Source organism: Cetorhinus maximus, chromosome 24 (assembly GCF_964194155.1).
Source record: "Cetorhinus maximus chromosome 24, sCetMax3.hap1.1, whole genome shotgun sequence".
Lineage (NCBI taxonomy): Eukaryota > Metazoa > Chordata > Chondrichthyes > Lamniformes > Cetorhinidae > Cetorhinus > Cetorhinus maximus.
In genome coordinates this window covers 48,461,852-48,475,534 of record NC_135902.1, presented here as the reverse complement: position 1 = coordinate 48,475,534, position 13,683 = coordinate 48,461,852, and the positions used below count along the sequence as shown (strand labels likewise).

General features: G+C 44.2%; 2 long non-coding RNA genes across 2 annotated transcripts in view; one reads left to right on the top strand and one right to left on the bottom strand.

The window, feature by feature from the left end:
• LOC144667582 (uncharacterized) overlaps window positions 1-13,683 on the top strand; it is a 113,340-nt gene that overhangs the window by 32,725 nt on the left and 66,932 nt on the right. The window lies entirely within an intron of this gene.
• Window positions 7,980-13,683, bottom strand: part of LOC144667583 (uncharacterized) — a 40,220-nt gene continuing 34,516 nt past the window's right edge. The window contains exon 3 of the long non-coding RNA XR_013573330.1: window positions 7,980-8,556. This is a non-coding gene — a long non-coding RNA (uncharacterized LOC144667583). The remainder of the gene's footprint in view (window positions 8,557-13,683) is intronic.

Genomic DNA, 13,683 nt, shown 5'->3' with positions numbered 1-13,683 from the left:
CCAACACATCCATCCTTGTGACGTATGGCCTTCCTACACCAATCAGAAACCAAGAAGACTCATCACCCAATTGGATGATGCTTGACTGTTGACCAAACAGCCTATTTTTTTCCCCCATTTTCAATATTCTTATCTCTGTTGAAGAGAAATGTTCAAAGAAAATTTTTTAAAAACTATGTGTTTCATGTCCCGATGATCTTTCTCCAGGGTTGTACACAGCAGGGTCCTGGTGATTGATCTTCAATTCCTGGAGTCTCCAGGCCAATCCTGGAGGGTTGGTAACCCTTCCTGCCCTTTCCTGTGAGCAAAGGGGGTTTAAACTTTTAATGCCAACATGTCCTGTGGGTACTTTAGAAAATTAGAGTTAGAAAGGTGGGGGTTGGGGGGTGCTGGGTAGATATTCAACCCTGACACAAAAGTGAAAGAGTCTGCGGTGTTAACACTTATATCCATTTTGGAGACCATGGGTTCAGGTGGAAGATTTCTGGATGGGATCCATACCTTCGTTATTAGTGTTTAAATAGGCACTGGTGGCATTGACTCTTTAGGGTACACCAAATAAATAAAACAAGGGAAACATGACCCTCCAAAGCGGACTCTCCACACCTGCCAGTGTCTTCAGATTTCACATTTAAGTTTTGTCACGGGCAGGAGCTGAAATAACAAAGCTTTCTACAAGCGATATTGATGTCTATGAACAGCACGGTGTCCAGTCATAATTGGTTGTACATTCATTTTACTTTTTAAAAATTATTTGCATGTCAAATGGCTCAGGAGAATTTTCCTGTTCCTGTTTTGAATTCACTAACCAGGACTAAGAATAAAATGGAGGGCGATTCCTGAGTTAGGGGATTGGGTGATAGTGTGGCAGTGGGATTGGTTCTGTCCAGAACACTGGGATGAAGGTTGGTGGGATTTTACTGAAATCAAATCCTGCTGTTGTAGGCCCCTCTTTATTTGACCATCTCAAGGTGCTCCCCTTCTCACTGGTAGAGTTTTCCTCTATGTTCTCTCCATCACACACTCACAAAACTCCAGTATGTAGGTGCAGCAAGTAATTAGGAAGGCAAATGGAACATTGGCCTTTATTGCAAGGGGGATGGAGTATAGAAATAGGGAAGTCTTGTTACATATGTACAGGGCATTGGTGAGACCAGATATGCAGTACTTCCTGCATTTTTGGTCCCCTTATTTAAGGAGGGATATACTTGCACTGGAAGCAGTTTGGAGAAGATTCACTATGCTGATTCCTGGGATGAAAGGGTTGTCATATGAGGAAAGGTTCTGCAGGTTGGGCCTATATCCATTGGAGTTTAGAAGAATTAGAGGCGATCTTATTGAAACATTTAAGATTCTGAGGGGGCTTGACAGGGTAGATGTTGAGAGGATGTTTCCCCTCAAGGGGGTGCCTAGAACTCGGGGCCACAGATTAAAAATAGCAATCTCCCATTTAAGATGGAGATGAGGAGGAATTTAATCTCTTAGAGGGCCACCAGTCTTCAGAATGTACTGTCCTGCAGAGCAGTGAGGCTGGGTCATTGACTATATTCAAGACTGAGATAGATTTTTTTTTAAAAGCAAGAGGGTCAAGAGTTATGGGGACAGGCAGGAAAGTGGAGCTAAGGCTGAAATCAAATCATTTAATCATATCTTCACACACACACATGCAGCATTGAGAGCTGAGGTGATCAATCTGGTGTACATGTATCTGCCAAAAAGAATATTAAATGCGTTCACTGAGACGGAATCCAATTCTATGTGGCAACTTCTGCAATTTGCACCAAGGGTTTTGACATTTTATATCCACGACATCACTTCTTCTGTGCTCTGCGTTGATAATGTTCTTCTTTTAACACTTGGGGCAGAATCTTCTGGCTGACGTGTGGGTGGCGGAGCCCGCACGCCAGCGCTTAAAATGTCACGCGCTAATGTCACGTGAGGGTCCCAATGTCAGCGCGCGGCATCGCAATATTTCGGTCGGCGGGCGCGTGCCCACCATTAATTAAAGGCCTAGTTAAGGCCGTTAACTCTCCAATCGACCAGGATTTTGAGGGGCCCGTGCGAACTTCGGGTCGGTGCACGGGCCCAAGGGGCAGGCGGGTAAGTGATTTTTTTTACAAACCTCATCCAGTGGCGGGATGAGGTTTGATATCGGGTTTAAAAACTTTTTGTGCTCTTCACTAACATGTCCCATCTCGTGTGACATTTTCACATGAGGGGAACATGTTAATGATTTTTACATTTTTCTATTTTTAGACTTTCACAGAGTTTCAGTGATCTCCCTGAGGCTGCACTTAGCCTCAGGGAGATGTGCGCTCTATTGTGCGCATGTGTGAAAGAGTGCACTCTCGCATTTGGGGAATCCCCCCCTGCCGCCAGCACAGGAAGTGCATAGCGCTTCCTGTCAGGTGACACGCTGGGCGGGCCTTAATTGGCCCGCCCACTTAAAATGGCGGTGGGGCCCGTTTCAGCGGCGGCGATCGGCTGCCCGTCCGCCGCTGACTCGGTCGGGCCCACCCACCCGTCAAGGGCAAAATTCTGCCCAGGGTATTTACAGCCCAACAGTTCAATGCCAGTCTTTAGTCTCTACACGAGCCTTCTCCCACCTCACTTCACCCCCCTATATCAGCATATCCTTCTATTGCTTTCTCCCTCATGTGTTTAACTAGCTTCCCATTAAATGCATCTATGCCAATTATGCAAGCTGCAGATTCTCCAGATTTGCTATGGCTTCACTTAAACCTTTAGAAGGAAGCACATTCATATTTGTTCCCTGTTTAGCTATTTACCTGTTGTCACCAGATTACTGACCCTCTCTCTTGGTTCTTTGACTTTATAACACCATCTCTTTCCAACCTATCAAGTGTGTCTCAAACTTTGTTGTCAAGCGTGACCGGTCCTGTGTGTGTTGGATAAATGTCTGTGTTTAGGCAGATTCTCTGCACTCCCTTATCCATTCGAGTACATGGATGGGATTTCTGACATGCTTCCACCATCGTTAATGGGAACAGAATCTCAAGCATCTGCAGATTTCTCCATCACTTTGATTGTCACCACGTGAGTGCTTGAGGATGAGAAACTTACTGCGGGGGCTGCTTCAAATTGTAGACTTCTATATAACATTTGGTTCAAAAGGATTGAAATAGGGAAGCCTTCCCTCAGATTGGGGAAATGAGAATGAGGGGGAATATCTTCTTAAAATTAGAACTAGGACATTTTAGGAAGGAAATCAGGAGGCACTTTTTTCACACAAATGGCAGTAGAAATCTGAAACTCTCTCCCTAAATGTGGATGCTGGTGTCAACTGGAGCTCTCAAGACTGAGATCAATAGTTTTTTGTTGCTTAAGGATTTTTAAGGGATTTGCAGTTGAGCTACACATCAGTCAATGATCAAAGCGAATGGTGGAGCAGGCTCAAGGGGCTGAGTGGCCTCCTCCTGTTCCTATCTTTGACCTGCTCAGCTCTGTATTTGGCTTATCAATCGTTGAATGACTAAACACGGACTATACACTGACTATACGCTGACATTACATTACACTGATAATCCATATTTACCTTAAAACAGACTGTTCTGTTATTCACTGTGATGCCACCCATCCACCTACATCATATCATTGCTGCACAGGCAAAAAAAAGGCTCTTAAAAATAATTAGTTTAAACACCACCTTCCCTCATTGACAATAAACCGTGAGTGCTCTCCCGGAATCGGAAGCTTCAGCAAGGGTGGGGGAGTCCCACAGGGAGCGAAGGTCCTTTCGCACTCTCGGTTATTTACGTGTGATATCACTCTGCCAGTTAGTTTCAGATGCTGCGATCCTATGGAGACCTGACCCTATTTTCCTCTGTAATCCCACCTTCAGACTGGCCAATAATAGAACAGCCATAAAATCCAGATTGTGGGATGCAAATTAGATCAATTTTGGTTCTGTTCAGCAAATTGGATTAGAAATTCTGATGGTATCACATAGCTTTCTCCTTTTAAAAGGAGGTTAATCAATAACTCACCTGCTCGATGGTCAATCTGCAGGAAGCTTTGGAAAGAGTGTTTACAGCTTTTGGGTTAACAGGATTAAGCACAGTCAGGGGTTATAGAAACTCACATCCTCTTGAACTTTTCCAAACTAACCTATTCAAATATTAACATGAAAATCCAACCTGTTATTTTTCTGGCTCTTTTGACCTTACGAGAGGTCATCGTGTGGCGTTGCTGCGCAAGAACCTTGACCAGTAACGAGCAAGTCAGTTACATGAAATCTATCCCAATCTCAAATAAACCAGTGGGATGGGCAGTATGAGAACTGAAACATCTCCTCCCAACACTAGAACATCGGAATAGCCAGACAACGGAAAGACAAAAGTTCATCTCATTCCCACCTCCCATTCTACCATGATAGCAAACCAACAGGGGCATTGACTAAATCATAACAATCAATCTCCATCAATTAGCCTGGAACAAACCCATTCACAATGTGAGGAAACCCCTCAGTGGTAGAAAGCTTTAAGAAACCATACCTAGCGGTCAGCCTTGATCAAATTGAATGGTGGAGCAAACTCATGGGGCTGAATGGCCTCCCCCTGCTCTACGTGTTTGAAAAAGTTGTTTGCTCCCCCACTACGTTACACTAACCACATGTCTCAAATTATTTAAACTGTATGCTAAAACATTGTTATCTGAAATAAATCTATTTAATTTGCTCTTTTAATGAACCAATATTATCTCTTTGCATTGTATTTCCAGGAGCCTGGACCATAAATTGGCCCCTCGTTCCCTGAAATAATGCTTTGACAGATCCAAAAGGCTTAGTTGGAGATAGATGCCTTCCTCAACACACACTGGTTGGGAGTTCTTCCACTTTACTCCAGATTATCCTGCAGGACCATGTCCCAAAGGGATGGAGTTCCCCAGTTTGGTATGTATTTCGAAGCTTAATATTATCCTGTGCTGCTAACATGGTTAAACTCTAACCTACTTGGATATCTCTCAAGTGTTGGCTTCTGCCAACTTGTACCTGAACTCTCTGGGATTGGACCAGACCATGTCCTAAGTTAATAGGATCCAAGCCGATAGGTGAAGCCAAAAGCAAGACAGAGAGCTTTTCTTTATTGAGGGAGTTTTTTGACTTGTTCAGTCTCACACCTCTCCTTCCACTCAACCCAGTGTCCCAGCTATCCCCTATTTATATGTGCTCAAAGACAATTAATACCCAGCACCTGTTTCTCTTAACTTTAACAATGTAATTGTCATTAACAAACCTTAACAATGTAGTTGGTGTGATATTAACAAAGGTTAACAATGTACTTGACAAGACATTAACATCCCAACAAGGAGGCAATGTGAGAAGAAAGGCTAAGGGGGGTGACTTGATCCACGGCTTTAAAATTCTGAAGAGATTTGATAGGGCAGATGTAGAGAAATGGTTCTACTTTGTTTCGGGCAGGGGAGGAGAGATAAACTGAAACCCCCAATCCCCTTTCCTTGCTATTTGCAACCAGCGTGGCCTTTTTTTTTTGGAAAGGTACATGTTTGTGTTTCTAAACCTTCCTTTAGCATGTGGTCAATTTCAAGGAACAGCAGCAGCAGAGTTTCAAGGGTTCAAAAATAAAGAAACCTATTTATTTACATTCTCACCTCAAAAATGTCTAAACGCCACATCATTCACATATCACACACATAAGAAAGAAACAACTAAAGAAGACAGCGCATTTCTACAAGTGTTAAACCAAAAGAAAAGTAATCAGTTTACATGTTTGACTTGTTGTTAGAGATCAGTTGGTATGGGCCTGGCAAAGAGGAGACGTCTTCCACTCTTGAATTGCAGTTCCAATGGGTCCAAAGTAGCTGAAGTCAGGTAATCAGATTGTTGCAAAATTCCCTTGAAGAGATGAATGCTCAGCAGATCACAAAGTTAGGCACTTGTGGTTTCCACTTCAGGAGGTCAAATTTCTTTGCAGGTGGACTTGGAGCTTTGGAATTAGGCTGGAAGGCTTTTAAAGACATTACAGTTTTTGATAAATTCAGTAGGGAATACGTGGGATATCGGTGATCCAAGCTACCACCCACTCACAGCAAATGTTTAAAAAGCCTGCTCCAAGTTAAACATGAAACTTCACTCCAAGCTAAATATTTAAGGACAGAAATCCTCACTATGCAGTTTCTAAAACAGTAAATCGGTGCCAGCCATCACCTGGAGGGAGAGCAATGCGAGTCTGATCACTCCTTAATGAAATCTATCTTTTTGTTTGCTGCTCTCTACATTGTTGTTTTGACCTTTTCACCGAGTCAGGTGATCGAACAGGCTGCGAGGGAAAAGATTTCCCGTCACACTATTCCTTATCTGAGCCTATTTCTCAGTTTCTATTGGGTTTCTGGTGGGTGCTTGTGCACGATCAGGGCAGCTGATGTGTGTGCTGGAGAAGGGGACATTTTCTCTCTTTTTCCATCTTTTGTTGTTCTGGGGTAGATAAAGGATAAGACTGTCCCCAGCTCCTGCCTCCATCTGAGAAGAGCACCATATACATTGGTATGTACATAGATATAAAGCTTGAAGACATCAGTGTTGTGTATATGTGCTCTACTCAAAGCAAAAGTGAAACTAAGACTGGATCACATGACACACTTCCCTTCTAGTGATGTCATGCTGCGTCCCTTAATGGCATATTACAATAGTAGCAAGTTGTTGCTGCAAAGACATCCCAGTAGAAATTGGATGGAGAAGGTTCCAGATGACCTTGGGACATCCCAAAACACTTTATAGCCAACAAAGCACTTTTATAATGTAGTCACTGTTGTAAGATAGGAAACACATCAGGCAATTTGCATACAGAAAGCTCCCACAATGAGCAATGAGATAAATGATCAGACAATGTGCTTTAGTGATATTGGCTGAGGGATAAATACTAGTCAGGACATCCAGGAAAGCTCAGCTGCTCCTCTTCAGATAGTTCCATTGGGATCTGTTACATCCACATGAGAGGGCTTAATGTTTCATCCGAAAACCAGCCCCTCTGACAGTGCAGCACCCCTTCAGTACAGCACTTGAAGCACTGGCCTAGATTACATACTCAAATGTTATTGGAGTAGGCTTGAGCCGACAGCCAAAAACAAAAACAGAAATACCTGGAAAAACTCAGCAGGTTGAGCAGCATCGGCGGAGAAGAACCATCGATGCTGCCAGACCTGCTGAGTTTTTCCAGGTATTTCTGTTTTTGTTTTGGATTTCCAGCATCCGCGGTTCTTTGCTTTTATCTTTGAGCCGACAGCCTTCTGACTCTGAGGTGACTGCTAACCACTGAGAGGCACTTATATTACTTGGAGCCAAATGACCATTAGAATCAGCAGAAAGAGATTTTCATCTTAACAGCCTGGCCTGAGTTCAAACACAGGTTCAAGGAGTGAAAGGGATTTTGAAAATATATTACACAGAGAAATGCACAGCTGAGGGCGGACTGGTTCACCTTTCCAGAATAAACATTTGACCCCATAACTAGCTGTTTATCCAGTGATTCTAGAACCCTCCATGACCCTATCTTGAAAGCCATTCACGTAAGATCAACAAAAACAACTTGCATTTAGACAGCACCTTTAACGTAGTAAAACATTCCAAGGCACAACTTTGTGTAAAGTGATTCCTGACATCAATTCAGAACTTGTCATTCACCAGTTAGTACCTCTGTTTCCCCCTTATCTTTCAGTCAAGCTTAAAGTTAAAATAGTGCTTTGGATTAACCTTTACTATTTCAACTGGTACTTTATATATCTCTGTTGAGATTTATTAATCCATTTTTCAACTGTAGTTATATTGTAAACTTGTTTCTTGCTTGGCATTTGCTTCATATTTAACCTTATAAATCTGTTTTGCTGATATTTTATCAGCTGTGTGTATATTAGACATCACTGATACTCAACAATGAACTTTTTAATGCTGAACTCATTCTATTAATGCTGCAGACCTTTCTGTATAACCAGTCTTCCTCATCGATGTTTTATTCATAGTTACATAGTTAGTTCATACAATGCAAATTACATATAAAACTTCAAAATAGACTTAGGAGAAGATTAGTTTGAAGGGTACGGCAAGCTAAATGAAAGTTTCAGTTGGTAGTTCTTCATCACATCTAAGCTGGGAGTGTTCAATGGGCAGTGTAGACTGTACTGGACTCACACTATATCTAACCTGGGAATGTTCAATGGGAAGTGTAGTGGACTCTGCATCTAACCTGCATTGTATCCATTTTGAGTGCTCGATTCAGCAGCTGTAGGCTGCTTCAAGCCCTGGATCTGAGGTTATTCTGAAGAGGGTGAAATGTGTGGAGAAATTTCATTGAGCAGCACTGGCATCAATTTCCTGACAGGCACATAGATCCTGAATGACACCAAATACAGCATCTTACAAGGCGATGCCAGCTTTATACTCTTAGCTTCACATTAGCTCAATGGTTCAAGTATTATTTGGAGAGAGAGGATTGAATTTTTGGCAGTCACCTGCAAAGTGAAGTTATTAATTGAGGTGTCTTGGTCCTGGTCCATGTGGAGTGCTGGGCCAGTGCTTTCATCCTGCAGAGAAAACAAAGGTTGAATTCCACGAGTTTCCTTTCATCACTCACCCAGTGCCATTTACATTAAACATTAAATTCCCGTTTATTTATAGAAATGGCACAGAATGATGGAACAAGTTATACATAAAACAATTGCTGGCTACCTGGGCCTCCGGTCTATGGCTGTCATTAGTCACTGGGGCTTGCTGTGGTCAATGCAATCACCATATTGTGGTGTATTGTCTTGGGGTCAGGAGGGAAGCAGGGGTGTCTTTGAGGTGAAGGTAATAATGGAGCCAAGTTAACCTTCCGTGATAGAGCTGATAGTCTATTACCAGAATCGGCAGATCCACAATACTCTAGCACACCATTAAAGAACAGCCAACTAGTTAGTTCTCTAACTGAACGCGGCAGGGGTGACCTGTCATTCATAGTCAGGAATTCATCCCATCAGCTCCACTTATTTATGCAAACCAATGGATAGCATGGTCCTAGCTGGACAAATAACAGGTATCTTAGCCTTGTTAAGCTTGCATAGAACCATAGTCAGGCCACACATATGGAGCACTGTACACAGTTCTGGTCTCTACATGACTAAAAGAATAACAAGGTGCTGGAAAAAGTGCAACAAAGATTCATAAGAACATAAGAATATAAGAATTAGGAAGTAGACCATTCGGTCCCTCGAGCCTGCTCCGCCATTCAATATGATCATGGCTGATCTTCTTGCGTTTCGATTTCCACATTCCCATCTAACCCCGATAACCTTTGATTCCCTCGCCTAACAAGAATCTATCTACCTCTGCCTTAATAATATTCAATGGCCTCACCTCCACCGCCTTCTGAGGCAGAGAGTTCCAAAGTCGCACAACCAGGTAATACCAGAAGTGAAAGGTATTGAGATTGAAGAAGCCTTTCTCTAGAATAGAGAAGGTTGATGGGTAACCTGCAGCACAACCCCCCCACCGCCCCCAATAGAGGATTTTACGGTTATGAAAGTGATGGATAGGATATAGTTAGAGAAAATGTGTCAGTTGTGGCTCAGTTGGTAGGACTCTCGCCCCCTGAGTTTGAAGGTTGTGCATTTTCTTCTCAAACTGTTGCAGCCCTTGAGATGAGGGTGCTCCAACAGTGTTTCTGGGAGACTGTTCCAAAACACTAAACCAGTGACAATGAAGAAATGGGCAAGGAACATCCAGACAGGCTAGATGCTGAGAGAATATTTCCTCCTTTGGGGGAATCTAGAACTAGGGGGTACAGTTTCAAAATAAAGGGTCTCCCATTACCATGGAGGTGAGGAGGAATTTCTTTCCTCAGAGAGTCTGTAATCTTTGGAATTCTCTTCCACAGAGAGCAGTGGAGGCTGGGCCATTGAACATATTCAAGGCTGAGTTAGACAGATTTTTGATTGGCAAGGGAGTTGAGGGTTAGGGGGGGACGGGCAAGAAAGTGGAGTTCAGGCCACAATCAGATCAGCCATGATCTTATTAAATGATGAAGGAGGCTCAAGGGGCCGAATGGCCTACTCCTGCTCCTATTTCTCATGTTCTAATGAACTCCAAATGGTGTTAGAGTGGGAGGTAAGGGTGTTGCTACAACATAGCTGCTCTTGTCCTTCTTGGCAGTGAGAGAGTGAGGGAAAAGCAGCTGGAAGAAATTGGCAAGTTGTGTGTGCGGGTCACATGTGATGCAGGCATGGTGGTGCTGACAGTGGGCGAAAGGGTTAACGTGGGAGATTGCAACTGAAGGCAGAATTTAATTTTGAGAGATGCTGTTGGATTTTTTATTGCATTTGATCTATCCGAGTATCTCATAATGATGAAGGTGAGCCATCAACAAGCAGATGTAAATGGAAGATAAATGATACATCTTGAGTTTTATGTCATATTTGTGAGTGGGAATATAGCCAGATAATCTGCTCATTTTCCCCATTGTGTACGCACAGTAACTAAAGTACCTATTGACCGTGACAGATTAGAGCAATCAATTTTCAATTACTAAACCTGGAGCAATGTTGATGAGACCCTCCCGTTTAAAGTGTGGCGATAATAATATGAAAAGCTACCTACGCGAAATGCAATTTCTTTGACTGGATTACAGATGTTCAGGCTTCGGGCTGCACTAATGATACTGTCTCCATACGTCAAGTTCAGTAATTGAATTCTCCCACAGGGCTAGGCAAATGGTATGGTAGATATATATTTGAGAATACATCCAAGTGAGCACTTTTTACCAGCCAGAGAGACATCAACAGGAGCCTGTTCAGTGCATCTGTCAGAGAGTTTGGCAACAGATTTAACTGTGTTACATTCACAGCACAGGATCAGGCCATTCGGCCCATCTGGTCTATGCTGGTTTATGCTCCACACAGGCTTCCCCCCCACCTTACTTCATCTATCCCCGTCAACATATCCTTCTATCCCTTCCTCCCTCATGTGTTTGTCCAGCTTCCCCTTGAACGCATCCAGGCAATTCAGTTCCCTGTGGGAGCGAGTCCTGCAGTCTGACCACTCTCTGGGTAAAGATGTTTCTGCTGAATTTGCTATTGGTTTTATGAGTGACTATCTGATATGTATGGCACCACCCCCCCCCTAGCCTTTTATAGACTTTCATTTATATAGCACCCTCCATGTCCACAGGAAGTCCCCAAAGCGCTTTACAGCCAATGAATTATTTTTTGAGATGTAGTCACTGCTGCAATGAGTGGGAAATGATGCAGCCAGTCTGAAGAGTCAAGCACCTACAAATGAAATCGTCTCTGGAATCTTTTACATCTACCTGAGTGGACAGCCAGATCATCAATTTAACATTTTAACTGGAAGGTGAATACTTCCAACAGTGCAGCAGCCCCTCAGTACTGCACTGGTGTGTCAGCCTCGATTACGTGTTGAAGTCTTTTGGAGTGGTACTTGAAGCCGTGATTCACTGACAGGAATGGCAGTGTCACTGAGCCAAAACTGACATTGAGAGGAATAAACTTGGCTTCATCATTCAATTCCAGAAACAAAACCCGGAAAAACTGGACACAGGAACCACCTGTTATTGAGGACAGATACAGTCTGTTAATGGGGACAGATACAACCTGTTACTGGGGACAGACACAGTCTGTTACTGGGGACAGATACAGCCTTTTACTGGTCACGGAGACAGCCTGTTACTGGGGACAGATACAGCCTGTTACTGGGGACAGATACAGTCTGTTAATGGGGACAGATACAGCCTGTTAATGGGGACAGATACAGTCTGTTAATGGGGACAGATACAGCCTGTTAATGGGGACAGATACAGCCTGTTACTGGGGACAGATACAGCCTGTTACTGGTCACGGACACAGCCTGTTACTGGGGACAGATACAGTCTGTTAATGGGGACAGATTCAGCCTGTTACTGGGGACATATACACTCTGGCCTGAATTTCACACTCCCCTGCCAGTGGGTTTTTAGCCTGGGTGGCAGGGGGTGGAGTGTGAAATTGATGGAAGGGGTTCCCTCTGGGTTCCTGCCCACCCTGACCTCGCAGTGATTTTATGCTGGGGCGGGCGAAGCCTCAGACCTTGCCCCATTTGGGACCCTTAAATGGTGAATTAATGGCCACTTAAGGGCCGTTTCCCACCCAACCTCAATTTTTCAGCCCCCTTCTGGCTGGAGGAGCTCCCCTTAAGGCCCAGTGGCCACTGGACCTCCCTCCCTCTCCGCCTCTCCCCTGGAACCCCAAACGTCCACTCTCCACCACCCACAGGTCTTCTTAGGTTTTCATAGTCTTCTGTATGTTAACCGCAAGTTTTATTAACTATCTATAACTATATACAAATAAACAGTAAAGGGTACAGACATGGAGCTATCTCCATGTCTAGGTCTTAACATGTGTCTGGCCAATGCTACACTGACCCCAGGTCTGGGTCATGTGCGTTCTTACATCACAGTGTGGGCAGTACAGTACTCAGTCCCACATTAACCCTGTATATACCAGACCCTTATACTACACCTCCCCCCCAAGTCTTTATCCCATGGATATGGGGTTACATTAGTTTAGTTCATGTCTTACATTGTTATTAGTCTTATGCATTTACCTTATTGTTACTATCTTAATGCTATTCCAACATTATTGCTATTACTGTATGAGCATTATTACAACATTCTCACAAGCACATCTCTCTCCGTCAAGTCTTTGAAGTTAGTGATTCAGGTGGTCAGGAGGCTTATAACCCTTCCACGTCTCATTGAGAGCGGCAGGCTCTGGCGACTCTGGTTCTTGCTGTTGGCTTGGAGGCTAGACTGACGATTGGGTTTTCTTTCATTCATTTCTTCCTTTGCTTAATGTTGACCCACGCCTGATCGGTTTGGCCATTGTGTTGATCCATGGTCGCTGTTACTCTCGATCATTCCTTGCGGGGTGGATGAACGTGGTATTCGTTCCCTTGGCACTGCCTTTTCTTCTTCTTTCTTCATGCGGGCCATCCGGAAGAGGCTGAGGAAGAGCGTTCCTGTGGCAAGGAGAAGGTTCAGTGGCACGCTCAGCTCTGCTTTTTGTTGTCGATGGTGAGGGACTGGTACCAGATTCCCGCGTCCCTGGTGGTTGTGGCATGCTGGTTGGAGGCTGCAGTGTGTGCACGGTGGTTGATGTGTCGACCAGCTGTACCATCATCATAGTTGGAGGTAGAGGCTTCTCAGCCTGCCGATCATTCTCTGTTACCACTTCCACCGGAGGCGAGTCCGATGGTAATCTTGTGGGCAGTATGTTGGCATGACCATCGGGGACTTTCCGGGACCTGGAAATGATAAAGGACAAACCTGCTCCGCAAAGAGAGAAGAGGGGTCGAAGGTGAAATCCGGGTCTGAACACTCTTTAGTGTTTGAGTGCTCAGCACAGTGCTGTTCTGGCTGGCTAACGACACCGGTGGTCTTGACATCCTGCATCGTCTGGAGGGGCTCGAAGGCGACACAGATATCCCTGCTCAGGAGAGAGAAAGGGCTGGTTACGGATGGGGCACATCAGCTCAAAGGTCTGTTTGCTGCCAGGATCTCTGATTCCAATATCATACCAAAGACTGGGAATCGGACTCGCCTCGCCCAGTAAAGTGGAGTATCCGTTGTTCGAAGCCTGAGGCCTTTGAGCCAGGGTTCCTTGTCTGACAGACTGTCACAC